This window comes from Suncus etruscus, chromosome X, assembly GCF_024139225.1.
Source record: "Suncus etruscus isolate mSunEtr1 chromosome X, mSunEtr1.pri.cur, whole genome shotgun sequence".
NCBI classification, from domain to species: Eukaryota; Metazoa; Chordata; class Mammalia; order Eulipotyphla; family Soricidae; genus Suncus; species Suncus etruscus.
The window spans coordinates 86,667,462-86,684,612 of NC_064868.1; the positions used below are offsets into that span (position 1 = coordinate 86,667,462).

The 17,151-nt window shown below is 34.0% G+C and overlaps 1 pseudogene; it reads right to left on the reverse strand.

The window, feature by feature from the left end:
* Positions 1-16,566: 16,566 nt before the first annotated feature.
* LOC125999884 (uncharacterized) lies at positions 16,567-16,712 on the reverse strand (annotated as a pseudogene).
* Positions 16,713-17,151: the final 439 nt, after the last annotated feature.

Here is a 17,151-nt window from a genome sequence, read left to right on the forward strand (position 1 = left end):
AACAATCTCTTCTCTGGCTCCTCTTCTAGAAGTATCTGAATTATTAGGATAATCTATTGAACTACACTTGCGTATTATTTTAGTTGTGTTATTATGTCATTGTTTCCCAGTTCCCAAATATCTACACAAATTTTAATTTTATTTTCATATTTTACCTAAATAAAATGACATCGTATTGCAGGAGAGATAGCTCAAAAGGTTCAATTATAGGATCAGAGAGATGTACATGGGTAGAGCAATTGCCTTACACGTGGCCAATCCATGTTCGATCTCCATTACCCCAGATGATCCTCTGAGATTGCAGAAGTGATTCGTAAGTGTGGAGTAAGCCCTAAGTACTACCGGGTATAGCCCCCAAATTAAACCAAAACAGAACATAAAGGACTCAGTCACATGCTGCATATTCACAAGGCCCAGAGTTTTATCCCTGCCATGGTAGAATACCCTGCATAGCACCAGATGTAGCCCCAATGGCCTTTGCCTCTGCCAGGATGCCATGAGCACACTTTACATGAGCATCACTACATAATGTTGCTTGAGCACAGAACCATTAGCTGTGGGGCCAGGCCAAGTATTGGCCTCCACAGAAACAGAGTACTGCCTCTGAGAAAGACCCCCCAATTATATTTTTCATGTTTATTTGAAATCTTTGTGCTTAATTTTTAATTAATTTATATTTAGTTATAGAAGACAAAAAGAAAATTAACTTTTACTGTGCTTCATCACTCCTTAATAAAAATGTAATAATATACCTCTATATTAGACAAAACATGATTAGAATTTTGGGTTTAATAGTGAATGATGTTTGTGATTATGGTAATTTTGATATCTGGATAAAGTAATTTGTATGTTACTAGGCATAATAATTAAAATAATATGAAAGTATATATAATTAGTAAATAGAAAAGTTTTTAGTCTCACTATCAATTTGCATAACAGATGATAAAATATAATATATATCTTTTTACTATAAACTGGGAATATAAATACATTATGGAAAGCTATTCAAATAGTCAAAATTATTTACTATAAAATGTAGTCATACAATCCTTTCAGAAGGCAATTTCTATTTCAGAAAGCATTTAGTAATGAAATGTGCTTTATGAAATGTATTATAAGCGAATAACAAATGATGAAATAAACAACACTGTCCTGCTTTTGCAATGAAAACATGAACAAAAATTAAATATAGATCAATTTTAAATTTTAAAATAAATCATGATACAGTTACTCCAGATGACATTAGAAACATTAAATTATTTATTATTGTTTTACTGTTTAAATAATACTATAAACATATATCTTGTATATTGTCTTACAACTATAAAATATACATGCATCATAATGTATTTGAAAACTAAATATAAGTCTAAGGAAATGAAAATCATAGTTAAAAACGGTATGAAAATTACATTGAGTAGAAATTGTCAGGTTACTTAAAATTAAATGTTTTTCACTATTAGCCAACCAAGAAGTTAAATTTTAAATCAGTACTTCTTGAGCAGCTAATAGTTTTGAACTTCACGTAAAGACTCTGTTTCTATTTTTAAATAATTCCATACATTTAGAAAACATATAGTTGTATTAACTTCCATTACAACACCATGTCAGTCTTTTCTGGAGCCAATGATATACTGCCTTAATTACTGCATGTTTGTAATAAAATTTAATATTGGATAGAATTGATGTGTCAAATCACTTTTCTTACTCAGAATTTTCCTGGATATTGTCTTATATGTATTTTCTACATAAATTTTTACTCTTTGTCAAGTTCCCAAATTGTTTAAACTTCAAATGCTACTGCAAAAAATTTATACTTCAATTTGAAACAATTGGCACTATTGCTATGTTGTGCATCGCTTTATCCAAAAGCAAAATATGATTCAGTACTTTTCACATCTACTTTTATGTCTATTACCTGGACTTTATTGAATTCTTCATATAACATCAATATCTTACTGAGTTAATTCTAGGTATTTTACGTATTTGTGGCTGTTGGAAATAGAATATTTCTTTTATTACATTTTCAGCTAATAATTATTTATGGAAAATAACTGATTTCTTTGTGCTGGCTATGAAATCTATCTTTTCCATGAGAAATTTTTGTTTATTGGGTAGTTTTGGAGCCTTTCAGCAAGTAATCTGAAAGTGATATACTTTTTCATATATTATTTTAATACAAATTATTTATATTCCATTGTAATAACTCTTTGATCCCTTGATCTCAGCAACGTCCTGTTGATCACTAAAGTCACTGAATTGTAAAGCTATCAATATCAGTACAGAGTGGCCATTAATTAGATAGGCCATATGGCATGTTAGAGGAGCCAAACAGGCTTTATGGCCAATGATTTCTGAACCCTTTACTGCACACAAACTGTAAAACAAATCTCACTGTGATTGTGCATTAGAGAAAAAATATATGAAACTGGGTATTTCAACTATAGTTTAGCTGTCTTAATTTTCAGTATAATATGAAAATGTTTAGTGACATTCTATTCAATTAAAATATGTAACACTATGGGTAGGGTGATTGACTTTTACATAGAAGATATGGGTTCAATTCTTAGCATTTTGTTTAGTCTTCCTAAACATAGACAGGAAAGATTCCTGAGTACAAACCCAAGAGTAAGCCCTGAGCACTACCAGATGTGGCCTCAAACCCAAAAACAAACAAACAAAATTCAAAGTTCTAAAATATCAGCAAAGCCACTGCTAGCAAAACCAAAAATATACAATTGGAATTATGTCAAAATCAGAAACCTCACATCATAGGAAAAACCTAGTTAAAAAGGTAATTTGAAATAAAAGAAAACATTTGTCAACCATATATTTGAAAAAGAGCTAGTATCCACAATATGTCAAGAACATTTACAACTCAAGAATAACCCTTTATCTAGCAGAGAAAATACCGTGATTATGCAGTTGATCTCCACTGAAGGAGGTGGCACAATTTTTTTCAAATGTGGGAAACTTAAAAACATAATTTATGCTAGTGATTGTGTTACAACATTCTCAATTGGAAAAATAGTCACCCCAATTAAAATATGCAAATCAATTGAATACATATTCCTCCAAATAAAATATATAAATTGTTAGCAAATAAAGTACAAATAGCTCAGTATAAAAAAGTACAAAATGCTCAGCATCACTAATTAGCCATAGTGTATATAACCTCATGAATGGTAGGAAGGGTAGACACTATGAAAAAGAAAGAAAATGAAAGACTAGATTAGCATGTAGAGAAGTTCGAGCACTATTGGTTGTAATGTAAATGGTGATTTCTCTATGCAAACAGTAAGGATGTTTCTTGAAATCAGAATCTCAGTGAGATATTATCACTTGTGTATTTATTGCAGTATCTTTCATAATAGCTCAGATGTGGAATCAAGTAAATATTCATTTGTGATAAAGAAAAAGTTATTAATATAAATATTGAGATATTACTCAACTCAAAGAAAAAATCTTGTCACATGTCACAAAATGAATGAATATTGAGAACTTTATGTTAAGGAAAGTAATTCAACTACAGGAGGACAGATATTACTATGGAATAATCAGTCACAATTTCTTGTAGTAGACACAAGGGTAATCAAATTCAGGGAAATAAAATCAAATTTGGGAAGAGGGTCAATAGAGAAGCTATTTAATGACTATAGAATTAGCAAGTGGTTCTTTATCCGAACTCAAACTAGAAAGCATCCAATAGACAGTAAAATGTTGTTGGTGGCCATAAAATGTGTAATGATGAAAACAGTCATTTTCATGGAGGAATGGATGATTTTCCTAACATCATTTTGGATCTCTAGTGGTTCTAATTTTGCTTCCTTACACTCTTGCCAGATACACAAAATCAAGTCCATGAGGAGGGGACTGTATTGGCAATAACAAAGAGTTTTAAATATTCACTGTAATAACAGATGAAATTCTTCAAGAGTCATTAAATATATCAAACCACCTTGATTAAAAAGAATAGTTAACCTAGATTTTTCTTGAACTTTATCTGTCCTTTATCTGTCTCTGTTGCTACTTTATTTCTATTTCTGTTTCTCACTGCTGAGTCTCTTTATACTTTTTTTAAATAATATATCTATCTTCTTCACCTCAGATGTTATATATATATACCTATATTTATACATACATATACCCCCAAGGTATCTCATTTCATTATCACTTGACTAAGCTTCAAATTCACAATCAATGAATTCTTAAAGCTTTCTAACTGGATATACATAAATCTCAAAAATATACCACACAAATTAAATCAGCAATCTATGAGTCATCTACTACTCCTCAATCTCCTACATTCTTATCTTTGGCCCATGAGAAAGTAATTGTTCATTTTTCTGAGGGAGTTTATAACTGGTTGTACATAGAGTATACTACTATTTTTGTGATCAGGGAACATTCCTGACAGCGCTCAGGGAATCATATAGGGTGCTAGGGATTGAACCTGGGTTAGACACATATTTAGCAAATATCAAACTAACTATGTTAGTTCTCTGGTCCAGAAAAAATTTAACTGAGATTCTATGGTTTACAATACATTTAATAATGCTTTATTTTGCATTTAATCCTTATACCACATGCATCACCTGTGTACCAATATCTCTCCTGCCAGGACCCAAATATTCCTCCCTCTTAACTACCCAACTAAATTATATGGATATGTCTCTATATGATCTCTCAGCTTTTCTTTATATTCCTGTTAATATAGAAATATAGTTCTATGTATAGTTCTATATAGGAATATAGTTCTTCTGTGTGATCTTCTCTCAAGCTTTCTTTGTATTCCTGTTAATATAGGAATATAGTTCTATATATAGTTCTATATAGGAATATTGTTCTATATAGGACTTTCGTTCACACTAGTTCTAGTTCTAATGACTTTAAACCAAGAATAATCAATATGCTCATGTTTGTAGTATATTATTATTAAATATTTCAATATTTCTCATTCTAAATACTCTTCATCAGTGGTTATGTCCTCCCAATAATAATTTTTATCATTTAAACTTATTTATTTTCTTGATAGTAAGTTTATTTTTTCTATCTCCCTGGGTTGAGGATTTTATGGCCAGAATTTATTCATACCTTTTTCCATATTATAACTTCAATATCAAACAATATGCCTGAGTCAATTAATTAAAACAATAATTGAGACTGGAGTGATAGCACAGTCGCAGGGCATTTGTGTTGCAAATGGCTGACCCAGGATGGACACGGATTCAATACCAGACATCCCAGAGAGTCCCCTGAACCTGCCAGGAGTGATTTTTTGAGCACAAAGCCATGAGTAATACCTGACGCCACCAGGTGTGGCCCCCAAACAAACAAAAAACAATAATTACAATATTTAGTAACTAAGTGGTACTTTGTATATATTATCTCATTTAATTGTTTTCATAATGCTAGAAGTAGTTCTAACAATTTTTACAAATAAGAACCATAATATCATGCCCTCTGCCACACAGCTTTAACTTTAATTTTGAAATCACTATTCCTGTTCAACAACAAAGTAATCTAGAATACACTATACTTTTGATAAGTTTACTTATTTTTAGTTTGGGAGCCGTACGTGACAGGGTTCACATTTTTTTGTCCTGGCTCTACCCTCAGGGGTCATTTTTGGCAGTGCTCAGGGGACCACATATGGTGACAGAGATTGAATCCAGGTCAGCTATATGCAAGGTAAACACCCTACCTTCTGTATTGTCAATAAGGAACTGCATTCCATGTTTATATAATAAAATCATTTAAGCCAGAAACTTGGGTTTTTGTTTGGCATCTACCACTATGCTATTTGTGTGATTTGATCAAGATGCAGAATCTTGAATACTTTCTTATTTCTCAATAGAAAAAAGTACTATCTTATGGATCTATCAACAATTATCATGCTATCAAATTTTATACAAACATAAACTATTCATGCAGAAAGCTTTACTTCCTCCAATAGCTCTCTGAATGCTATGATTATAGTGAGGGAATGATGTCTTTTCAGCTTTGCATCATGGTTTATTCATTAAAGAGTGTTTCAAAGGCTGCTGAAATTTTCGGACAATACAGTAGACCTTCAAATAACATAATGCCATTTCATAACATTTTAGTTATAATTTGATGAAAAACAGAAATCTTGTCGATACTGAATAAGATGATATGACTGAAAGAGCTGTCTTATATGAATCACACATCATATTCCGTTAAGTCACAGTTAAATCTAGGGCAATGGCTAGGAAATATGGAGTGCATTCTTTGCATGTGGAGGTACTGGGCCAGTACACATTATCCCTGAGCACTGCTGGGTGCAACTTCTTGTGACCATGCTGTGAATAGTCCCTGAACACTGCTAAGTATTTCACCTGTCGGATATGAAGACATCCAGGAGATAAACAAGTCTAGCTAGAGAGTTGATGATCTAAGGAGCAGGACAGAAAAGGGTGATTTAAGGGCTTTTAATTTCTAAATTATTGAACACCAGCAGCCATAAGGAATGCTCTGCTGTTTGGAATCCTGTGTTCACCCATTAGTCCTGCCCTTTCCCCCAACAGGAAGTCAATCTACAGAGACTTCGCATTAGCTTCTTCTCTTGACATCTTGAGATGTCATACAGCTTTAAATTTTAATTTTGGGATCAGTATTTATTTCTGTTTAACAATAAAGTAATTTATAATAGACTAAACACTAAACTTTAAAAATATTTAGCTAACTTTACGTATATATAAAACACTGTGATTAAAACATGATTGTAGATTTTAGTTTGGAGGCCTGACCACCTGGAGTGTTCAGGATTTCTCTCTTAGGCTTGATTAGCATTCTCCCATATTGATAGTTCCTAAACAATAAATACTGTACTTGGAGGACAGTCAGGGCTGTAAATGCCCAGAAATACATCCATAAAAGGCTAAACAGCAGCTGACAGATGGCCAGATGACAACCACACCCTGGGTCTGCAGCAAGGGACTGGTAACCAGATAACACAGTGTTAGAATCTAAGATTTATAATTAACTGTAACCTAAATGTCTATGTTATAATATGGTGTGCCTTTGCTAAGAAATAATATAGAAATAACATTGCTTTGGCTTTTGTACTCTACTTTCTTAAGGAAGTTAACTGCTATAAACCTGCTTTTGGGCTTTGCTGTAAGCCTAAGTGCAGTCATGACAGGCTGTAATTTTTAGGTAGAAAGACTAGGCCCAGAGAACAGCCAGTTCCTGGAACCAGACTCTAGAGCTAAATGCCAAGAATTACACCCATATAAGGCTAAACAGCAGCTGAAAGATGGCCAGATGACAACCTCACCCTGGGTTTGCAGCAATGGACAGAGAGCCTGATGATACCACACCCTGGAATTGGTCTAGGTACTCCTTTAAAATTGCCATGTAAGTTATTCTGGGGTCTTCATTGCTTAGTTGTTGGGCCCCAGTATGCTAGAATTAACTCTTTTGCTTTCACAATACTGCCTGTCTCCCTGGTGGTCTTTTGGGTGGTGGATACTGAGTTCCAGACTTAACAACAGCACCCCGAATCTGGAGGTATGCAGCCCACCCAGCCGTCTGTTTGATGCTACATTTGAACTACAACCAATCCTATATGTCTGACTGATGCAACCTTGTACTATGGACCAATAATTTTAAAAGTCTACTACCAGAGGCAGGAATCCCCTGACTGAGCCCTGGGTACTCTTTAAATTTGGCCTCTAAACCATATCAGGGTCCTTATTTTTAGGAGATATTGGACCCAAGATTGCTAGAATAAACTCCCTTGGCAGATCCTGAGTGGCAGACCCTGAGTTCTGAACTTAACATGCCCAGCAATATCTCAAAGCAATACTCTGCAATACTCCCAGCTCCATGCTAATGAATTACTCCTCGCAGTACTTGAGGAATTATATTGAAAGAAACATCAGTTTCTCCAAATTGCCAGCTGCTGTGAGCAAGCATATTTTTCACTGCTGCCATTCGACCCCAGGACCTGAAAATAGATTAACCCAGAGACTAAGATAATGGCTCAACCTAAGACAAATAAAATGGTTTGACTCAAAGACTCAGCAAAGCCAGACTCTGGAGAATCCTTGCATTCTTTATCACATTCTCATATATTGATAAGGAATGCAAAGAGTGTTTTAAGGCCTATGCAAAGATTTGGTTTTTCTCTAAACCCCCACTTCAAGCTGTGCCATACTTTAATCCTTTGATAAATTCCTCCCCACTTGGGAAATTCCTTGTCCTTTCTCCTTTATTTTTCAGTCAACTTTTCTACCTTCTAGCTCAGTCTGAGCTTCTCGATTACTCAGTTTGTTTGTTTGTTTGTTTTGAATTTTTGGAGGTTGCTTTATTCAGACATGCCTGGGTTTGAGTACAAAAAGCTGTCTCGAACCCTGAGTTCAGGGAAGAGCAGCTCATTATACTTTTCAGATCATTCCATTATATTTTTTCTTTATTTAAACATCTTGATTACAAATATGATTGTGATTAGGTTTCAGTCATGTAAAGAACATCCCCCTTCACCAGTGCAACATTCCTACCACCAATGTCCCAACTCCCTTTATCCCACCACACCTCCACCTGTACTCTAGACCTGCTTTCCAGTTCCCTCATTCATTCACATGGTTATGGTAGTTCTCAGTGTAGTTATTTTTATAACTGCAGATTACTCAGTTTTTTAAAGAAAAACTCCTGCGTCTTTAGCCTGTCACATACACTCCTTATGGAAAGGCCTAGAACATAGGTCCACTAGGTTATCTTTGGAAGCAAGAGTGCCTAGAGGTAAGGGCAGAAATTATTAACGGCTGTGGTGTCAATTATTAACATCTATCAACAATTTTATCCACTCTAAAACTTATTGGCAAAAGTTTCCTTTCTGTGGCAGTTTTCCACTCAGGAGGATCAGCCCAAACAATCTTTGCACTTGTAGAAAACAGGTACAATTCAAAGTGAAGGGCCCAATGAACAGTAAGTAGATAATAACCATATGATCTTGCTTCATCGTCTGATTTGAATGTCAAGAAATGGTAGCCAAATTTTCTAGTCTGGACAGGAACCAAGCAATTCTTCTGTGGGAAAGAAATGAAGAGAATAAATGGTAGAAACCTTAACAAAACGTTAAAACAGAAGAGTTTCAATTTAATAGCACAGCTCAGACTTCCATTGCCTCCCTTCCCACTCAGTGTTCGCAATGAACATTTTATTATTTTGCCCTCACATAGGAACTTCCAGGCCAGTGTCTCCAGACTTTGAAGGAAAAAAATGTTGCAGGCAGGAAGACCAGGAGCCACAGTAAGTTTTGGGAAAAACACTAATGAAACCTGAACCAGACTGAAGGCCATACCCAGGCCTTTGACACAAAAGGAGCCTCAGGAGCCTGGAAAGGCCATTGAGATGCGAATTTATGGCCTAGTGCTGGAGACTCCCTGTGGGGTGGCTGAACATTTTGGAGGTAAGAAACTCCGCCCTACAACAAAGACTAGCCAAGAATATTCCCAATTATCTTGGAATGCTCCTTGGCAAACACTTGAACTGTGGCTGGTCAAACGGTAATTATTTTTGGAAAAGTTTCTATGAACTTAGACACAGGAAGATTACACGTGTATGTTGTCTGTGCCCATGTTGCCAGTATGGATGAACCCATGGAGTCATGTTGCCTGCACCGCTACCACCTACATCTCCCCATTGAGGTGTTTACTTTGGGGGCTCTCGCACTCCAGAGAATATCCTGTTCTTTCCAGGCCTGTATCTTTTTTTTTTTTGAGGCCTGTATCTTAACTTTCTCTGCCCCTTCTTTCCCTTTCTTTCCCATCAACTCACTCTGTTTCACTGGTTATCTCCTCAAATTTGTTTCTCGTACTGAAAGGTGAGGAACCCACAAGGACTGGGCAAGATTAAAGGTGTCTTTGATCTCTTTAAAGAGCAATTTTTCACACTAGCTGAAGTCCTTAGTTTCATGCAACTGCAACTGGCATATTTTCTAGGTATCTCTATCTGAATTTGACCCTTCAACTTCAACTTTAGGTCATTATTTCAGTAGGCTAATTCTAGAATTTTCCCCAGCAGGATCAAGGGATTACAGAAAAGAGTGGAAAAGTATGATGATGCTGTGGACTAAGATTGCATGCAGGCCAGTACTGCAGTGGGTGATTATCTTCTTAGGAAGAACAGAAAAAATTCTTCATACCAATACTTCCGAAACAAACCCTAAGGGCCCTATGTGGGCTCCTGGATACTTGTATGGGTACAAATTAAAATTATATAAATGTCTGCATGCTGTGAGACTATCAAACTAGGTAATAGGTCAAGGAGGTATGCAAGGGGCACACGAATGAAAACAATATTGAGAAACATCACTCCACAGGGCTGTGGCCTGTAGAGAGGGAGCTGTGATTGTTGACTAATCCACAAGTTCCCCAGATAGATATTTTCCCAGACTCACAGTTTTCAAGTTTCTGTGGGTCCCTGTATCTCAGCAGTACCTAAGAATTCACTGGAAATTCCAGAACCCCCAGAAGGCTCAGAGAATGCTACCATTTATTCACCTCAACTGCATCCTGGTGGGATTTCAACCCATGTAGTATCTGTCCATGTTGGTGTTTACACAAAGGTTGGCACATCACATGAATCAACTCCCTGTCCATGGGGACAATGAACCTTCTTGCTCCTCTTGCTAAGGGATGAGAAAAAGTGTAAATTCTTCAGTGAGTTCTGTGATGCAGTCATTGATCTCTTTGGGGGAATTTAGACCTGGGATCTTTGTTCCCAATTCCTTAAAATTGAACAGTAGAGAGTTAAGGGGCTGAAGAGACAGTACATTAGGAGGAATGACTGTCCTTCTTAGATTACCTCAATATGCTCAAATATGCATTTTAAACTAATGTTCTTTGAGGTAGCTTCCAACATTTAACACAGCTAGTAGTAAATATTGTTTCTGGTGCTGGTAATCAAAGCCCATGGCATCACGCTTCAAACATGTGCTCTACTACTGAGCTAAATCTGGTCTAGAATAAATGTTTTTGTATTTACTCCTTCACTGTAGTTCTGGAGGATTTGTGGAGAACTGATCAAAAGTAAAATTTAAACACAATATCTTCTAGCTGATAAACTTCATATCAATACTATCAAATAAATTCATCACATTATACTTAAATATTGCTTTAGTTTTAAACACTGGGATAACTGGGATATGTTACTTTCAAACACTTCAACAATATATAGTGATAATATTATAACAATATAAGATGTCCATAAAACAAATATTTCATTATAATTTTCTTTACATATGTAAGGTGGTTGGGAATTGTTCTTAGCATTTCTGTACATTCCAAGGTCTTTATTCTCTAATATATAGAAATAATCCCTTCTAAAATGCTATATGATCTTGAGTTTTAATACCAATTTAGAATAAAGTACTTTATGGATATTTTAGTGTATCTGAAGGTTGATAATAGGTTAATATTATAATAGTCTTTACTTTCTGACTTTCATTGAAAATTTCTGTGCATTTCTAACTTGACTTACTTAGAATCTTCTAATATATTACTGATTTAGTTGGTGCTGCAAACATTGATGTAAAGATTCTACCCACCTTTCTTTCTTTCTTTTCTCTTCCTTTTCTTTTTCTTTTCTTCTTTCTTTCTTTCTTTTTCTTCTTTCTTTCTTTCTTTCTTACTTTCTTTATTTCTTGCTTCCTTTCTTCCTTTCTTGCTCTATGTTTCTTTCTTTCTTTCTTTCTCTTTCTTTCTTCTTTCTTTCTTTCTTTTTCTTACTTTCTTTCTTTCTTCTTTCTTTCTTTCTTTCTTTCTTTCTTTCTTTCTTTTTAACTTTCCTTTTTAACGTACATTAATTTTTAAATTCATGGCACAATGATTTACTCGATTGTCCATGATAGAGTGTTAGTCATATAATGTGCCAACACCAATCCCACCATCAATGTCACCTTCCCTTCACCAATATCCATAGGTTCCCTCCCACCACCTAGCCTAGACTAAGTAATTTTTGGTATTAGTGTGTTTTCTTTATCCTTTAATCATAAACTGTTTTCAAGTGCGCCATTTTTCTGCTTTTAACTCTAAATTTAATTTAGAAACAATCAGAGTTTCAGTCATGTCTCTGGCTTTCTAATCCAACAATATAGGTTATTTCTTTTTGGTTACTCTCAGATTCTGAATACTCTCAACATCCTTTATCTTTTGATATTCATTCCCAAGATTTGTTTGATGTTCTTCCTCACTTAACATCCTTTTTGATTTATTTAATAGAGGAGCACTGCTAGACTGAGGAAGATGTATCTTATTTCCATCCAGTGATTGGTTAACTGATTGTAGAAATGGATATTAATAACAGGATATTTTGAAATCTCAATGTTTTCCTTGTAGCAAGCAAAGAAAGACAAATAACAAAACATACAGACTGGCCCACTTCCATGATTTTCCATTGTCAATACATTTTCAAAACAAACTTGTACTATAAGAATAATGTCAGATTATGTCTTAAAGTATTTTAAAATTAATTTTATTTGATTAATTACATTTTAATTTTAAATTTTTTAATATATAAAATCTTCATTTAAGCACCATGATTACAATCATGATTGTAGTTGGGTTTCAATCATAAATAGAATATCCCCCTTCACCAGTGCAACATTCCCACCACCAATTAATTTAATTTTTAATTATAAAAATATTAAAAAGAAGACAATATTTATGTTTGTGACAGAGATCTCCATGGAAATCATTTTGATATTACAGGCCAGAGAATTTATTTTATTGCCTGCAAAGTTTCCTACCCAATGAAATGTAGCAAACATATTAAACGTTTTCAAAATCTGCAGAGGGGCAAGTAATTCATTTTTTTTCAACCCTGATTTAGCGCTTTGGGAGAGAAACAGATGGTTGCTTATTAAACCACAAATGCTGACACTAGAGAATACTTGACAAAATACCTGTAAAGTCCAATAAATGCTGTATGTTCCACCACTGAACCTTATCCTAGTCTATTTAAGTACTAAGACTTCAGTAGTGCTGACAATTTTCCCAGGTCTTTATTTGTAAATAAAAGTTTTTATTTTATATATATTTATAACTTTTAATACTAGAAACTATCTGCATATACATATGTTAATGGACAGAGAAAATCCAAAGTAATATCTATTTACAAATAGAATATTTTTTCTTTTTGATGTTATTCCTTAAGATGATGCATATCTAGAATTTTGCAATTTTCTACAACACAGATGGAAATTTTTGCTAAAGGAATAAGGCCAAATGGAAAGAGATAAATATTCGATGGTTTTACTCATGTGTGGGATATGAAGAAACAAAATAAAGGATTGGACCAAACCTAACCAAAAGAAAGCATTCTTATTTTACAGCCAAGTGACCAGTGGTGTATGGCAATAGAGAATCAAAGGGTAGAGATAATTTAGTTGATCGAGGGACAGAGATCTTGGTACCTTGCTATAGAGTATAGCAAGGCAGCATGCATTTGAAGGGTGTTAATTGGACTCCTTAAATTCAGACAATGTTGGAAATCAACATTATGTTTATTAAAATTAAGAATAAAATAATAAATAAAGAAAATGTATTTATAATCTATTTCTATGATTATAGCTATAGATCAAATAAAATATATTGAAAATAAAATTATAATAAAAATTCTAAAGTACTTATGTGGTATCATTCTAAGCAATTTTTAAATACTCACATACTGTTATTTAGATAATAATTTAAATAATAAATTTAATAAGCCTATATAATAGGGGCAACTGTTTTTTGTTTTACTGCCACACCTAGCAGTTTTCAAGGATTACTCCTGGCTCTGTGCTCAGGGGTCACTCCTGGAAGTGTTCAGCAGACTATAGATGATGCCTAGTATTGAACTAAGGTTGGCTGTGTGCAAGGCAAAAGCCTTATCCACTGTAATACCTCTCCTGCCCTCAGAGGGACAATTAAAAATTTTTATTTGGGAAATGTGAGGAAAGCTGGGAAAATTGGTGGTGGGAAATGAATACTGATGAAAGGATGGGTGCTGGAATATTGTATGGCTGAAACTCAGCTAAAAACCACTTTTTAACTGTTTCTCACAGTGATTGAATAAAAATGATATGAAAATAAATGAGCTGAAGCGATACCACAGCAGATAGGGCATTTGCTTTGTACACAGCCAACCTGGGTTTCATTCCGGCATCCTATATCGTCCCCTGAGCCTGCCAGGAGCAATTCCTCAGTGCAGGGCCTGGAGTAACCCCTAAGCGCTGCCAGGTGTGGCCCAACATTTTCCCAAAATATATATAAATACATATACACACAGTGATTTGCTTATTTGCCTCCAATGCATTTTCAGGTATTTAATATTGCCACCATCCCATGCCCCCATCACTCCATTACTTACGCCAGATTCCATTCCACCCCAACCTGATTGCTTCTCAGTTACATTTTACCTTTAACTGCTGTAGTCTGGAACCCATAAGTGTGGAAGCTTTTTATCTCTACAGATACTTCATCATGACACTGTAGAGGTAGCCCTGAGCAGAGCCTGGTATGGCCTAAAAGTACAAAACCACAAAAGAGAACAGATTTAATTATTCTCTTGTAAATTTTTACTTTAATTCAAAAATATTAGTATAACATATACTTATTGACCTACAAAAATTTCATTGCACATTTTCACTTCTAATATTCAAAACAACTTTTTATGAACGAAGGAATAAATTTGATAATTTTATTTTCAGGCCAAATAAATTGAATTAGTCAGGATTTGAACCAAATATTGGTCGGAATTACTGCACTTGCCAGAACCATCTTCCAAGAGTCTTCCCACATAATTGGTTGCTTCTCTTCGCACACTTGACAAAGTGGACTGATGTTATTGTGCTTACTTGGGGTATTAATATTTAAGTCATCTTGAAGGGAATACATTAAATCTCTGATTATATTAATTGTGTGCTTTAAACTACATTTACAACATGTTATTTGGCCACATGTCAAAGTGCCTTGGTAATGTTTATAAAATGCTAGAATTAATGAATACATAAATCAATGAGTAACAGCTCCAGCTGTTATCATACATGCTTTTAAGCAAACTACTTGCTATTCTTTAAGTGTAAATATGATACATTTGACTAAATACTGCCCAGGTTCCCATACCTATAAATTACTTTTTCCTTCTCTCCAACTTCCTGTTTATTTAAATTGCTGCATGCACAACTGTAAATATTAATAATGCTATAAAGTGTTCATCAATCTCACTGTTCAATATAAAATTAAGTGATGTTTTATCCTTTTAGTTACATTTCTGATCCCATTGTAATGATCCCATTACAATTGGTTGAAAATATTGAGGATAGAATAGATGTGGGTGCCATGTGATTCCAACCATAGTTAATTAATAACAATGTTTAAAGAATGATTACACATAGACTAAAATGGAACCCAAGGGATCAAAAACATAGTGCAATGCTTGCCTTGTATGTGGCTAACCCAGTTTTTGACTCCCAGCACCACATAGAATGCCCAACAGCTACCTGAATACAGAACTAGGAGTAAATCCTGAGCACTGCTGGGTGTGGCACCCAACCACTCCCCCAAGTACTTTTTCATAGAAAATGCCAACATTTAAAAGGTTTTTCTTTATTTCATACAATTTAGCCAAGATTCAATGTATATTTAAACCTAATTTGTAAGTATTTTCTTTAGAAGTAACTCATTGTATACAACTTTTAGATCTAAATCAGCTTTACTCTTTAGGCATAGATCTTTCAGTGAAATAATCATTATCAGACATCAAGACATTAAGATTATTATTTTCCATATAGCTTACCTACTTATTTAATCCTGCAAGTTGATAAAATTGACTCTTGAGAACAGAGAAAGAAATAACTTCTGAGTACTACCAGGTGTGGCCTCCAAAACTGAGACATTCTGCATTCAGCTATTGTCTCAATGAAGCCAGCGAGTGACAATTACCAGGTTTATTTTCCATTTTCATTACTGAATTTAAGGCCTCATTACACTTTTTATTATATTTTTCTTAATAAATTATAATAGGATAACTCTGAGATACAGTTACAAAGTAAATCATGATTGATTTTCAGTCATACAATGTCCAACACCCATACTCCTGGATGGTGTTTCTATTGTCTTGAGACATTATTACCATAATATCTTTTAAACATATTTTCCCAGTTCTTCACCAAATACTTATAGAACATGATAAAATGCTTGGATCAAGGAAACTCAGTAGTTACAGTGCTACATACAGTGAATGATTCTCATAATATAGGCTGAATTTATGATATATTAAATTTAAAAAAATGATTATGCTTACTTTAGCAGTTTTAACAACTTAATATGTCTGTAACTAATAATATGTGTGTAACTAAACTATTATAATATATAGAATTACAAGTTGATAGGGAAGTACATTGAATGTCCCTATAAAATAAACATTTACTTCATTCATTCATTCTTTCTTATTTATGTACCATAAAATTACTGTAAATATACAATACCACAAATTTGTGCAACTATCATCTCTATTCACGAAATTTTATTATTTCTCTGAAAAAAATCAATAGCCCCAACTGTCTCATTCATAATAATAATGATTCTTGCTCCAGAGGTTTACTATATCTGGGTTGAGGTATATACGGGTGCATTTACTGTACCTCCTCTTTCTATACAGTCAGTGTAAAGAACACAGCCTGTGGTAAGAATTGGGAGGCCTTATCTTTTCTTTTCTTTTTTTTTGATTTTTTAATATATATAATCCTTCACCAGTGCAACATTCCCATGACCAATATCCCAAGTGTCCTTCCTCCCCATCTAACACCGGCCTGTACTCTAGACAGGGGTTAATATATAAATATGTAAAAAACTCACACAAACTCTACAACACAAAAACAAGTCACAGACAAACATGGACTAAATACTTGAAAAGATATACCTCCAGACATATAATTCATGATATTTGAAATGCTTCATATACATGAGCTGCTAAATATGATCAGTAACACAAAACAAAACTAATAAGATAAAATGATCAATAGACACACTGAATTGAAAATGATTGATTTTATTATTAATTTAAATTTATTATTTAAATTTAAATTTTTATTAATTCAAACCACAAAAATATGGTCCTATACTTGTGAAAATGACCTAT